We start from the raw sequence: 13233 nt of genomic DNA, 5'->3' as shown, positions 1-13233 counted from the left end.
GAGGAATGGTCTGAAGTTCTGGATTGCTAGTTTTACTGCCAGCATTTCTTTTTGGTTTATGTGCAGGTGCAGCTGATTTGGTGTCCATAAGCCTTGTATGCACTTGTCCAGCATGTGTGCCCCCCAACCGAGGTCTGAAGCGTCCGTTGTGATGGTTTGTCTTGGTTGACTGTTGTGGAAGGGCAAACCTGGGTTTGTCTGGCATGCCTGAGCCCACCATAGGAACTCTTGTTTCAGGCCTGGAATCATTGGTATTTCTGTTTCTAAGCTGTGCCTGTGTTGAGACCATAAATTCTTTAGGTACCACTGCAGCTTTCTCATATGCAGTCTGGCATGGGGAACCAGGATTATGCAGGATGCCATGAAGCCCAAGGCCCGCAGTACTTTCCTTGCTGTTAGTTTGTTCTGCTTTGTTAATGCCAAGAAGTAGAGAGAAAGTTGTTCTTGTTTTTCTGCAGTTAGGAATGACATCTGGTTTACTGTGTCCAATTCTGCACCCAAGAAGGTTATTGTCTGGGATGGTATCAGTCTTGACTTATTTAAATTGACTGTGTACCCCAGGGCTTGTAGTAAGCAAATGACTCTTTGTAAGTCTTGTGTCAGCTTGTTTTTGTTGTCCGCTTGTATCAGGCAGTCGTCCAGGTATGGATAAATTTGGATTCCCTGAAGCCTGCAATGAGCGATTACTGATGCCAGGCATTTCGTGAACACAGATAAGCCAAAGGGCAATGCTGAGAATTGATAATGCTCTGATCCTGCAAGAAATCTGAGGTATCTTCTGCAATTTGGTCTGAGATCTAGAGTTACCAGCCAAAACTCCATGCCAGCATGGGAAAGAGTTGCTGTAGGGTCAGCATTTTGAATTTTGGAACAATGATGAATGTGTTTAAAGCTTTCTTGGTACCAGGAAGAGTCTGGAGTAAAATCCTTTGCTTTGTTCATGGTGGGTACCCTTTCCACAGCTCTCATCTTTGCTAATTGAGCTATTTGTTTTAGAGCTTCTGGCTTTTGATTTGGTGGGTAGGTTTGGCATTCTCTTTTTACTGGTAAAAGTGAAATGGAACCTGTAGCCTTTGTCTATAGTTTGCAAAATCCACTTGTCTCTTGTGATATAGTGCCAGTTTTTGAAAATAGGGCTAACTTCCCCCTAAGGGTGCTGCTATTTGTTCCCTGGTAGGTGTCAGAGCCAAGTCACTGTGATTGTCCTGTTGCAGTGGTAGTGGTTGTGTCTGCCTCTGGATTGATTATTCCTGCCTCTCTGAGTTTTAGAGGAGTCTGAAAGGACCAATTTTCGAAGGCCAGTTCCTGCTAAACCTTGGGGGCTGAACCTGTAAGAAATCTTTCACTGTTTGTACAGATTTTGCCTTCTCTTCCATTTTCTTCAGTACCTGTTGTGCAGGAGAACCAAACAAACTGACCTTATCCATAGGAGCATCTAATAGTTTTGCTTTAACATGATCCGGTAAGACCTGTTCTTTCAGCCATGCATGCCTTCTTATAACTGTGCCAGTCATGGCTGATCTAAATGAAGCCTCCAGTGCATCATAGCCACATTTTAAGGAATGGTTACTAACTTGCTGAATGTTATTTACCATTTCTAGAACGTATTTCTTATCTAAGGAATCATCAGAGGACAGTTTCTTAGTTAACTGATCAAGCATAAACTCTTGGTATTGGATCATGTGAAACTGACAATTCAATGCTCTAGCTGAGAGAGTAGCAGAAGTGTATACTTTTTTACCCCATCTCTCTAAGGACCTGGATTCCCTTTCAGAAGGGAGAGGGTTTTTCGCTGAGGTCGAAGCTACTGCTTTAGGCCCCTGGGAGATAGTCTCAGGATCTGCAAAAGGAGCCTTGTATAAATGGTGATGAGTGTCCGGGACCCTGTAGAACCTATCGGGCTTAGCAGGGGCTGGAGGTAAAGTATCAGGAGCAGTACAAGCATCATTAAATGCATCATCCACAACAGGCAGAACTGGAGGTATAGCTAAAGGCCTATGTTGCGGTAAGTGTAAAAAGGTCCTAAGCCTTTTTCTTGAATCTGAGAAATCTTGTCCCTGCCATTGGAATTGCTCTCTCATGGCATGTAAAGTTTCCCCAAAGGAAAATTCCTCTGGTGGAGAGGCAGAAGGAATCGATTCTTCAGCATCAGAATCTTCATAAGTAGAAAAAGGAGCCTCTGGATGGTCTGTATGATCTGTATCATCAGAAGAGTCATCTGAGGACCCTGGCTCAGGGGGCTCTGCTCTAGGTCTCTTTTCTGGAAGTTGAGAGGCCCTGTCTGGGTGAGATTGGGATCCCCTTATTAAAGAGATGAGATCCTCTGCCAGAGTAAGCATTTGGGAACTAGAACTGGGCCTGTGAGAGGGGGGCTTAACAGGCACAGACTTGGAAGTTTTGGCTGCTTTAGCCCTGGCAAAGGCCTTTATAGACATGGCTGCAGGAGGCCTAGCAGCACCACGTGCTGGGGTAGAAACATCCAAAGGGATGGTGTCCGATAAATCTTGTGAAACCACAGTAGTAGGTAAAACTTCAGAGGCTGATTCAACTAGGGTAGAAGGGGCCTCGGTAATAGTCATGGATTCGGCTGAAGATTGAACCGTTTGCTCGGTTTCGGCCAAAACCGAGACACTCGCGGTTTGCTAAACCGGTTTCGTCAAACCGGACCGCGAGTGTCGGTCCTTTTCTTTGCGTTTCTTAACAATTTGAGTAGTCGGAGGATCCGACGGCATTTTGTACGCAAAATCTGAGCCGAAAAACTGTTCAGCAAACTCCGACCGACGCCTAAGCGTTCGTCGGTTGAAAGAAGCACAGGCTAGACAAGCTGCTACGTCATGGTCTGGGCCTAAACAAGGTAGGCAGTAAGAGTGGAAATCTTTATGAGGTATTTGTTTCCCACAAGTTAAACAGTTATTTACTTTTTCTGACATCGGCTGAGGCAAGAAAGAGTCCCCAACGGGGTACTTAGCTTTTTAGAAGTCTTCGAAGTAGTATTCGGTAGTAGTAATCTCTGGATCTGACAGACCGGCACTTGCGAACAGCTTCTGCTTCGGGCGCCACACGGCAAGAAAGACTGAGGAAAATGGTGTCGGCTGATGCCTTTATACCCGAAGAACTGCAGCTATGACGTCGGGTGAAGTGCGACACCAGCCGAGGCCAGACCTAGACTTTGGAATCCGGCCGACCGAAGGGCTGCCTGACGACAGGACAACCCATTTGTAAGGACTGCAGATGCATCCTTGAAGGACATCCACATTGCAAAGTATGTTTTCCAACTTGTTCAGCTGCATGCAATAATTCCTGCAATTACTTATTTTCTGCATTCTGAAATCATCATCATTTTCTGTTTCAGCAATCCCATAACATGTTGTTGGTACTTAAGCATATGAAATTAACAGTTTAAGGCCCTGATTGCTAAGGTTGCAGATGTATAAACCTTTCTTCTCCCATCTGTCCAGTGCCCTTGAATCTCTGTCGGAGGGGGTAGGGTTTTTTGCTGTTGAGGCCTTAACTCCCTTTGGACACTGTGAAATAATTTCAGGATCAGCAGCAGGGTTTCTAAATAAAAATTTATGTGAGTCAGGGACCCTGTAATAACTGTCAGGCTTACTGGGAGCCGGAGGTAAGGAGTCAGGGGTCAGGCTTGACTCCTGAAAACACATCATCCACAATGTCTAAAACAGGGGGGAATGGCTAAAGGTTTGTGCTGAGGGAGAAGGAAATCCCGGAGTTTCTTTTTTGATTCTGAGAAGTCTTGACTCTCCCAGTGAAAATGCTCCCTCAAAGTATGCAAGGTTTCTCCAAATGAATAATGCTCAGGAGGAGATGCAGATGGAATCCATTCCTCAGCATCAGAATCCTCATAGGGAGGTAAAGATAATTCCTGATCAGAAGAGGAATCAGAAGAAACAGAAACTTGATCTGAAGATTCAGTCAGTGTCTTGCCTAGGCCTCTTATATCTGGAGGGGGATGGGTACCCCTGATCAAGGTAATAAGGTCTTCAGCCATTTTGATCTGTTTTTTAGGCATAGAGGCCTGTGCACACTGCTCAGGGGTCAATTTTTTTTATTTTAGAAGGTGTCTTTGCCTTTGGTTTTGCAGCTTTTGTCGGTTTGATATAAAAATGTTGACGTCTGAATACACCCTCAGAAGTCGGTGCCTGCTCAGCGGCTCCGGACACATCCGAGGTTGATACATCCGTCAGTCCAATACCTTGAGTATCTTGCGGCATGCCGGACTCCACATGGGTGTCAGTAGAGGCCTGCGACTCGAAGGTAGCAGGTATCAGAGGCTGCAAAAGCGCCTCACTGAGTACCGGCGAACCAGCAACTGGCTTAGGAGAAGCTTTGTCGTCAGTTTTGGATCTCGACTGCCTTTCTCTCTCCTTTTCTTTGCGTTTTTTTTTTATGTACTCTGGTAGTTGGATTGCTATCCGACGACATTTCTGGGTAGTTAAATCTGTTTCCAAAATACTTAGATGCAAAAATAAACAGACGCTTAATAGTGCGTTGGTTAAATCTAGCACAAAACCAACAGCGAGGCACATTGTGATCAGGGCCTAGGCAAGTAATACAGTATAAATGGAAATCCATATGAGGCATTTGCTTCCCACAAGTAATACAATTATTAACTTTTTCTGACATCAGTAAAAAGCAAGAAAAAAGTTTCCCAACGGAGTACTTAGCTTTAGTGAAGACTTTGGTTCTGAAACTCAAACTCTAATATTTCAGTAGTCGGCCGACTTGGCACTTGCAAAATGCTTCTGCTTCGGGCACCGCGCGGCAAGAAAGACTGAAGAAAATGGCGTCGGCTGCATGTTTTATACCCCTGACGACCTGACGTCATGGAATAGAAGACAGCAACCGACGCAGGACCCAAGACTCTGGAATTCAGGCCGACTTGGGTAATCTGCTGGTAGGTTGCCCTCAATGTAATGACTGCAACAGTGAAACACGAAGAACATGTGGGCCAGTAAGGAGTCACTAACAAGATTTCTGGAGTGTTCTGCTGGATTTTCAGCAGGATATTCTGAATGAATGGGGGGGGGGCATATAGATATTTCCCCCTTCAGGAGATTGAGAAGGCATCTGTTTGCCATGGCCTGTGGGTCGGGTATCCTGGTGCAAAACCCAGGAAGCTGACTGTTGAGGGGGGGAGGCAAACAGGTCTATTTGAGATGTACCCCACTTGTGGACCAGATCCAAGACGACATCTATGTGACCCCATCCAGTCGTAGTGGTTTGCAATGGTTCTCTTGAGATAGTCTGCCTGTGAGTTGTGGACAGAAGGAATGTAGGCCACTGGCAGAGTAATTCCCTGTGAGGTGGCTAGTTCCCATACCAGAACAGCTACTCTGCAGAGAAGATCAGACTTGGTCCCTTCCCTGCTTGTTGAAATAACACAGCACAGTGGTGTTGTCTGTGTAAATCTTCAATGGACCTTGCTGAAGGAAAGGTAGAAACACCCGAAGAGCCAGAAAAACTGCCCTCATTTCTTAAACATTAAGGTGTGCTAGGTTGTGAGGATTTGGCCACAAGCCCTGCACCCTTCGATGGCCCAGAGTTGCTCCCCAGCCCAAGTCTGAGGCGTCAGTGAGCATGACCTGTGTGGGTAGAGGTGGTTGGAGTGTAAGACCTGGATTGTGGTTCACTTGTGCCAACCACCACTGTATTTCCTTTTTCAGGCAAGGGAGAAGAGGGCACCCTGTGCTCCAGAGGATGGGAGTGCTGTGTCCAGACTGACCAAAAATACCATTGCAACTTTCTCATATGCAATCTTGCTAAAGGTAGCATGGGGATGGTGGCTGCCATGTAGCCCAAGAGTCTGAGGAACTGCCTTGCTGTCAAATCTGTAGACTGGAGGACCAGAAGTATATGCTCTGTCAATGTTTCCACCTTTTGTGGTGGGAGGTATGCTTCCATGAGGTCTGAGAGTTGTTATGCACCTGAGGAAGACAATGTCTTGGGTTGGCTGGAGATGCGATTTTGGGAAGTTTAACTGAAATCCCAGTCTGTAGAAGACAGACTACAAAATGTGGATGTGTAACTCGAGGGTCTCCTTGCTGCTTGCATGGATTAACATGTCATCCAGGTAAGGGAATATCTGTATTCCCTTTGTCCTGCAATAAGCTATCACTGGTGCCTAACATTTTGTGAAGACTCTGGGTGCAGTGGAAAGCCCAAATGGCAAGGCAGAGAATTGTAAGTGAGAAGAGCCCACCAAGAACCTCAGGTATTTTCTGAAAGCGGGTTTTATGGGGATGTGGAGATAAGCATCCTTTACATCCAATGTGGCCATGAATCCTTGGGGGAGCAGGAGAGGAAAGAGGGTTGGTAGGGTCAGCATCTTGAAGGTAGGGATCTTCAGGAATAGGTTGAGCTGGGACAGGTCTAGAGCAGGCCTCCAAGGTCCGTCTTTCCTGGGGACCAGGAAGATCTTAAGAGTAGAAACCTCTTCCTTTTGCAACTCAGGGAACTGATTGGTTGGTGCCCTAAGCCAGCAGAGTTTGCAGCACTGGTTGTATGAGATGCAACTGTTGTGTAGGTGGCAGTGGTGTGCCCTTTCGTTTTGGGGGTGGGGGGGCCCAAGACACTAAATAACCATTCTAGAGGATTGACAGAACCTATTTGTCGAAGTGGTGTTGGTCCACACAGGAAGGCAGTGAGAGAGGTGGCAAGGAAGGCAGGTAGAGAGGAGGGAGATGCTCTAGCTGGAGGGAATTGTTTTCTTGTAGGCTTCCCAAGCCTTGAAGGAGCAACAGGATGAGAGTGCTTTCTTATTAACTAAGTTTTAGCAGGATATATATTTTTTAAATTTTGGTATGGGGAGACCAGCAAGTATTTAAGGTCCTGCATTCCTTTATCTTTTTGCTGCAGTGACTTGAAATGGTCTGCTGCTTTAGAATCAAACAATGATGTATTGTCCAGGGGTGCACCCATAAGCTTTGCCCTACAATCATCAGGCAGGGGTTGGAGGCGAAGCCAAGAGTATCTACATAAGGCAGATGCTGATGCTGCTGACCTGACTGAAGATTCAGCAGCATCATAACCTGCACTTTACAGAGTGCCTGGTAACTTGGGAAGTGAGGGCCAGGAGAGAAGACAGTGAGGCTTTGGCAGAGCAGTCAGGGATATCAGCCAGTTCTTTTGGTGGCCGATCCCAGTAAGGAGAGAGTATACTTGGCCATGTGTGTCTGGTACTTGGATGCCCTGAAGGACAAAGAAGCAGAGGTATAAATCTTTTTACACAGACATTCCATTGTTTTGCTGTCTTTGTCAGCAGGGAGAATGGTGGTAGTGGGTAAAAGCTTAGAGGCCTTGTGCACAGAGACAGAGATTGTGGTTGGGTCAGCAGGTGGGCACTTAAACAGATGCTTAGCAGTTTCAGGCACCTAATAAAGTCGGTCAGATCTGGGTGGAGCAGGTGGTTAGAAATCTGAATCAAGAGATGCTGAGGAAAAGGCATGTAGGAAGGATAGGTGGAACATTAGATGGGCCTTGGGGAATCCATCTGAATGAGGTCATATCTTTTTTGGGCATCAGTCATTTCAGGGGATTCCCACTTAAAATAATCTTTCATTTTGGACACAGTTTCCCCAAAGGTTAAGTCCTCAGCACGGGAGTCAGGATCGACTAATTCTTCCTCTGGGGAGCCATTCCCCAAGGGGGAAGAAATCTGGGAGGTGTAAGATAAGAGTCCTCAAAGGAGGAATCAGAAAAGTCCTCCTCTTCCTCATGTTAGGATACGAGGTCCGAGGCCTAAGGGTCAGGACTGGTGGGGACATGTTGGCACTCACAGTAGACTTAGGCCGCAAGGCCATCAAAGCATTAAACAGGCTTTGACTAAAAGCCTGCCAATCAGGCATGCCTTCAGAAGAGGGAGAGATGTGCTTTCTCATCTCTTTATAAGGGGCCTAGCAGGCGTCTGAATGAGTCTACAATCTGGAGACTGTAAAGGACCAGAATGCTCAGACAGGCCTTCTGAAAATGCTGGTTCTCCACCGGAGACCAGCATCTGTTAAAGCCTCAGCAGACGTGCTCTCACCGAGGGATTGTGCGACATCCGTGGAGGTACCTGCTGCATCCACTGCGGCAGATGTGGATTCCTCTACCAGGCCGAGGTCAGCTACAGGCTGAGGATTGTATGGTAGAGGCCCAGCGGAGGAGATATCCCATATGGTCTTGGCCTTCTTTTTTGGCGGTTCCAAAGGAACATCAGAGACCTCCATCCCTAATACAATTTGCTTAAGGTGTTGGTTTTCCAAGTAAAGGTTTAAAGCATGCAGGTGGCTATGTAGGATCTTGGGTACAAACGCCTGACAAATGGGGCAGGCCTTGTAGTCGTGTGACCATCCAAAGCAGAAAAGACACGGATTGTGGGCATCCTTGTGAGGAAAGTACAGTTGTGTACACTTACCATAAATGTAGATTTTCGAGTGCATTCACTTCATTACATTTGGGTTATCTGCCTGCAGGTAGCCCTCAGCCGGCCTGAATATCAAAGTGTTGGATTCCAGCGTCGGATGCTGTCGCTTCTTCCATGATGTCAGGTCGTCAGGGGTATAAAACATGCAGCCGACGCCATTACATCAGTTTTCCTTACCCGAGATGTCAGGTGCCCCCACAATGGGAAGCAATTATACATGTTACACCTCCATCAAAAAGCAAATACACCAGAAAACTTAAAACAAGAAGGAAAGGTAGAGCCAAGAGAAGTCAGGGGGCTGGAGGAAGGGTAACTAGGACTGCAAAAATGAATACACTCGAACATCTACATTTATGGTAAGTGTACACAACTGTACTATGTTCTTCGTATTTCACTGTTGCAGTCATCACACCTGGGTTGATTCCCAAAGCTGAGGAAGGGTGAAGGCAGTCGAGAAGTATTAGGGCTGGCTAGCAGGCCTTGAAAGACTGCAGTGGCAAACCCAGCTCTGGATTTAGAAAAAATGGGCATGTGGTAATGCTTGCAGAAGGTATGTACAGAGCTCCAAGTAAGCAGCTTCTAGGATGTCCCTGGAAGGGACTCCTCTGAGAAAGGCTGCAGAGGTAGATGCAGCCCTGGTGGAATGTGATCTTATCCCATAGAGGGGTATATTTTCCATGGTGCTTATAGCAGAAATGAATGCAATGGGCTATCCATTTATAAATGGTTTGCTTTGAAATGGCCTTCCCCTGTGCCCCTGCAGCAAAGCCAACTAGCAGCTGTTCAGATTTTCTGAGAGGCTTAGGCCTGTCCAAATAAAATCTAAGTTGTCTGTGCATGTCCAAAGAGTGCAGTATTCGTTCTCCTTTGTTTTCTGGATTAGGGAAAAAAGTAAGCAAAGGAATGGACTGACTTAGGGCCACACTAGACACCACCTTGGGCATAAAGGAAGGATTGGGCCTGAGGGAAACCCTGTCTGCTAGGTTCATAGGTTGGTAGTAGGCTATTGGCCCTAGGGCCTATACAAGGCTAGCCATAATTCCCTGGCTATTTCTTCCCACACTAATTCCTGGACCCCTGTCTAGCAGGGCGACTGACGTGATCCCCTGGTTGAATTTCCTTTCTCCCATCCAATCGTCAAGGTTCCTTTTGAAGAGAGCCAAAGAGGTGCTTTGCTTAACATGTATGGGCAGTCTATTCCAGAGTCTGGAGGAGTCTCTGGGTCAGTAACCTATCCCTCCAGCATGTTTTGTTTATTGTGATGACAAGGTTTAGATCCCTGGAGCATGTGGCTCTAAAGGATTGGGATTTAAGTGTAGCATGTCCAACAGCTCTGGGTTTGACATGACCTTGTATGTTAAAGCAGAGATCGCCTCCGAGTAGTCAATATGCGACAGACTACGGCTGGAGTTTTTAAAGGCGGTCAGCATTGGGCATCTGCTTTAGGCCTGTGATTCTTTTAGTTAGGTTTTTCTGCGGCCTTTCCAGTTGTTCCAGGTGTCTTGAGAGGTACATACCAAATGGGGTGCTGTATTCTATAACTGGTCTAATGAGGGATAAGTACAGTGGAATATAATGAAGGGCTCCCACTGCCATGAGCGCCTGTAATTCAGACACTCTTCTTGCTGAAGTGATGGCTGGAAGGAAGGCTGTTTTCCAAGAAAGGAATTTCAACTATGCAGTTGCAGCTGGTTCAAATGGAGGGAGAGTGAGCTTTCCCAATACAAAGTTAAGGTCCCAGACTGGAGTTGGGGCATGCCTGGGGGGGTCTTAAATTTTTAGCTCCTCTGAGGAATTGCTTTAGCAGGGGGTGAGAAGAGTGGAGGTTCAGTATTTCAGTATTATAATGTGCTGAAATGTCGGAGGCATGAATTTTAATTGATGAGAAGGATAGGCCCTTGTGGAGCATTCCTGTTAAGTACAGAAGAATATGAGGTAAGCAGGGCACTGTTGTGCCCATCCCTTGAGTCTGGTTCCAGGAACAGTATCTTTTCCACTATTCAGCTTAGGATTTTCTAGTACTAGGCCTCCTTGCTTCCAGAATGCTATCTCGCACCTGCTTACTCAGGGATGCTATTGGAGAGTTCAAGGAATTAGACAGGCTGCAAGGTTCAGGGTTTGAAGCTGAGGATGCAGAATCTGGCTGTGTCTGAGGTAGGTGCCATGGCTCCAGCAGTACCATATTGCACAAGAGGGGGTACCAGTGCTGGTGAGGCCAGTCTGGTGCAATCAGTATTCTCCTTGGCTTGTCCTGTTTGATCTTTAGCAGAACCTTCGAGAGGAGAGGCAGAAGGGGAAAGGCATAAACCGAGAGGCTTTCCCAGGTAAAGGACAGGGCATCCACTTTCCAAGTTTGACTGCGGGAAGTCCTTGTGCAGAATTTGTCCAAATGGTAGTTCTGAGGGGAGACAAGCAGGTCCATCTCTGGAGTCCCCCATTTGTTCTTCAAGAGGTTGAATATTTTGGTTCCAGTTTCCATTCGTGTGGGTCCATGAGATTTCTGCTTAGGTCATCTGCCAGTGAATTTAACTTACCAGGCAGGAATTGAGCTTGTAGTTGCACTTGGTAGCTTAAAGCTGTGTTCCACAGAGTCATGGCTAGTCTGCAGAGAGGGTACGAGTGGGTTCCTCCCTGCTTGTTTATGTACCACATAACTGTGGTGTTGTCTTGTCTTTATCAATAATTGCCCTGGAAGGATGATGTCTTTGAAGGTTGTCAGGGAATTCTGTACAGCCAACATTTCTTTTTGGTTGACATGCAGGTGCATCTGAATCGGGTTCCATTTGCCCTGAATGCATTGCCCTGCCAAGTGAGCCCCACCTTGCATAATCTGATGAGTCTGCTGTTAGGGTTTGGGTGGCAGGGGGTAGAGTGAAAGGGAGCCCCTTGTTGTGGTAGCAGACCGCTGCCCACCAAAGGAACTCTGTCTTTATACAAGGAAGGATAGGAATCATTGATTCCAGATCCTGAGAATGTAGACAACATAGGCTTTTTAGATACCACTGTAGTTTCCTAATATGCAGTCTTGCATATGGGATTAGTAGAATGCAAGAGGCCATGAACGCCAGGGCTTGCAAAATTTTTCTTGCAGATAGCTGGGTCTTTGCGGCCAGTAGTTTGAAGTAGGTTGTCAAATACCCTTGTTTCTCTGGCGTGAGATAAGCTATCTGGGAAGTTGTGTTCAAGCTTGCTCCCAGGCATACAATCTCTTGGCAGGGGTACTAGGTGAGATTTCTTTTTGTTTATGGTGTACCCCAGTCAGGTTAGAAGTTTCTTTACGAATGCCAGATGTTTTAATAGCAAGTCCTGGCTTTCTGCCTGAAACAGACAATCATCCAGGTATGGGTATATTTGAATATTTCTCTGCCTGCAAAATGCAACGGCTGGAGCTAGAGACTTTGTGAATACCCTGGGCGCAGTAGATAAGGCAAAGGGAAAAAGTACAGTTGTGTACACTTACCATAAATGTAGATGTTAGAGTGTATTCACTGTTGCAGTCATTACATTTTGGGTAATCTATTGGCAGGTTGCCCTCAGTCAGCCTGAATAACAAAGTCTTGGGTCCTGCGTCGGTTGCTGTCTCCTCTTTCATGACGTCAGGGATATAAAACATGCAGCCGATGCCATTTTATTCAATTTTTCTTGCCCCGGATGTTAGGTGCCCCCCCAAATGGGAAGCAAAAATATACATATATAAATCCATTTTTAGAAACTAACTTTACCTTCAACTAAAAGCAAATACACCACAAAGGCTTTTGAGTATAGTGAAGAAAAGAAAAGGTATAGAATGGCAGATGGCGGGTGGGTAACCTGGACTGCAACAGTGAATACAATCAAACATCTACACTTATGTTAAGTGTACACAACTGTACTATGTTCTTCGTGTTTCACTGCTGCAGTCATAACATTTGGGTAGAATCCCAAAGCTATGGATTAGGAGCAGCTATAAGGCCCTGTAGGACTGCAGTGGCAAAGTCTGCCCTGGATTTGGAGAAGAGAGGTACATGATAATGCTTTGTAAATGTATGAACAAAGCTCCAAGTATCAGTTTCTAGAATATCTTTGGTTGGGACCCCTCTGAGAAAAGCTGCTGAAGTAGAGGCAGCCCTGGTTGAATGTGATCTGATCTCCTTGGGCACAGGTTTACCATGGTGCAAGTAGCAGAAACGAATGCAGTGGCTTATCCATTTAGAAATAGTCTGTTTTGCTATAGCCTTCCCCACTGATCCTGCAGCAAATGCTACCAGTAGTTGCTCAGACTTTTAGAGATTTGGTCCTGTTTAAGTAGAATCTTAGTTGTCTGTGCACATCCAATGAATGCAGAATCCGCTCCCCCTTGTTCTGCGGATTTGGGTAAAATGTTGGCAGGTGAATGGTCTGGTTAAGAGCCACACTGGATACCACCTTAGGCATAAAAGAAGGATTGGTTCTGAAGGACACCCTGTCCGGGTAAATATAATGAAAGGCTCCACTGCCATGAGGGCCTGTAGTTCTGAAACCCTTCTTGCTGAAGTGACCGCCAAAAGAAAAGCTGTTTTCCAAGATAGAAATTTTATATCCGCAGTAGCTGCTGTTTCAAAAGGAGGCAGGGAGAGTTTTTCCAGTAAAAAATTGAGGTCCCATGCAGGAGTTGGTGCTCTTCTGGGAGGCCATAAATTTTCAGCCCCTCTAAGATACTGTTTAAGCAGTGGATGAGAAAAGTGGGGAGGCTCTGTGTTGTAATGAGCCGAGATGGCACAGGCATGGATTTTTATTGAAGAAAAAGAAAGGCCCTTGTCAAGCACCTCAGTAAAATATTGTAAAATCTG

The sequence above is a fragment of the Protopterus annectens genome, chromosome 2.part0 (assembly GCF_019279795.1).
Source record: "Protopterus annectens isolate FY-2018-M chromosome 2.part0, PAN1.0, whole genome shotgun sequence".
Lineage (NCBI taxonomy): Eukaryota > Metazoa > Chordata > Ceratodontiformes > Protopteridae > Protopterus > Protopterus annectens.
This window is presented reverse-complemented; position numbering follows the sequence as displayed.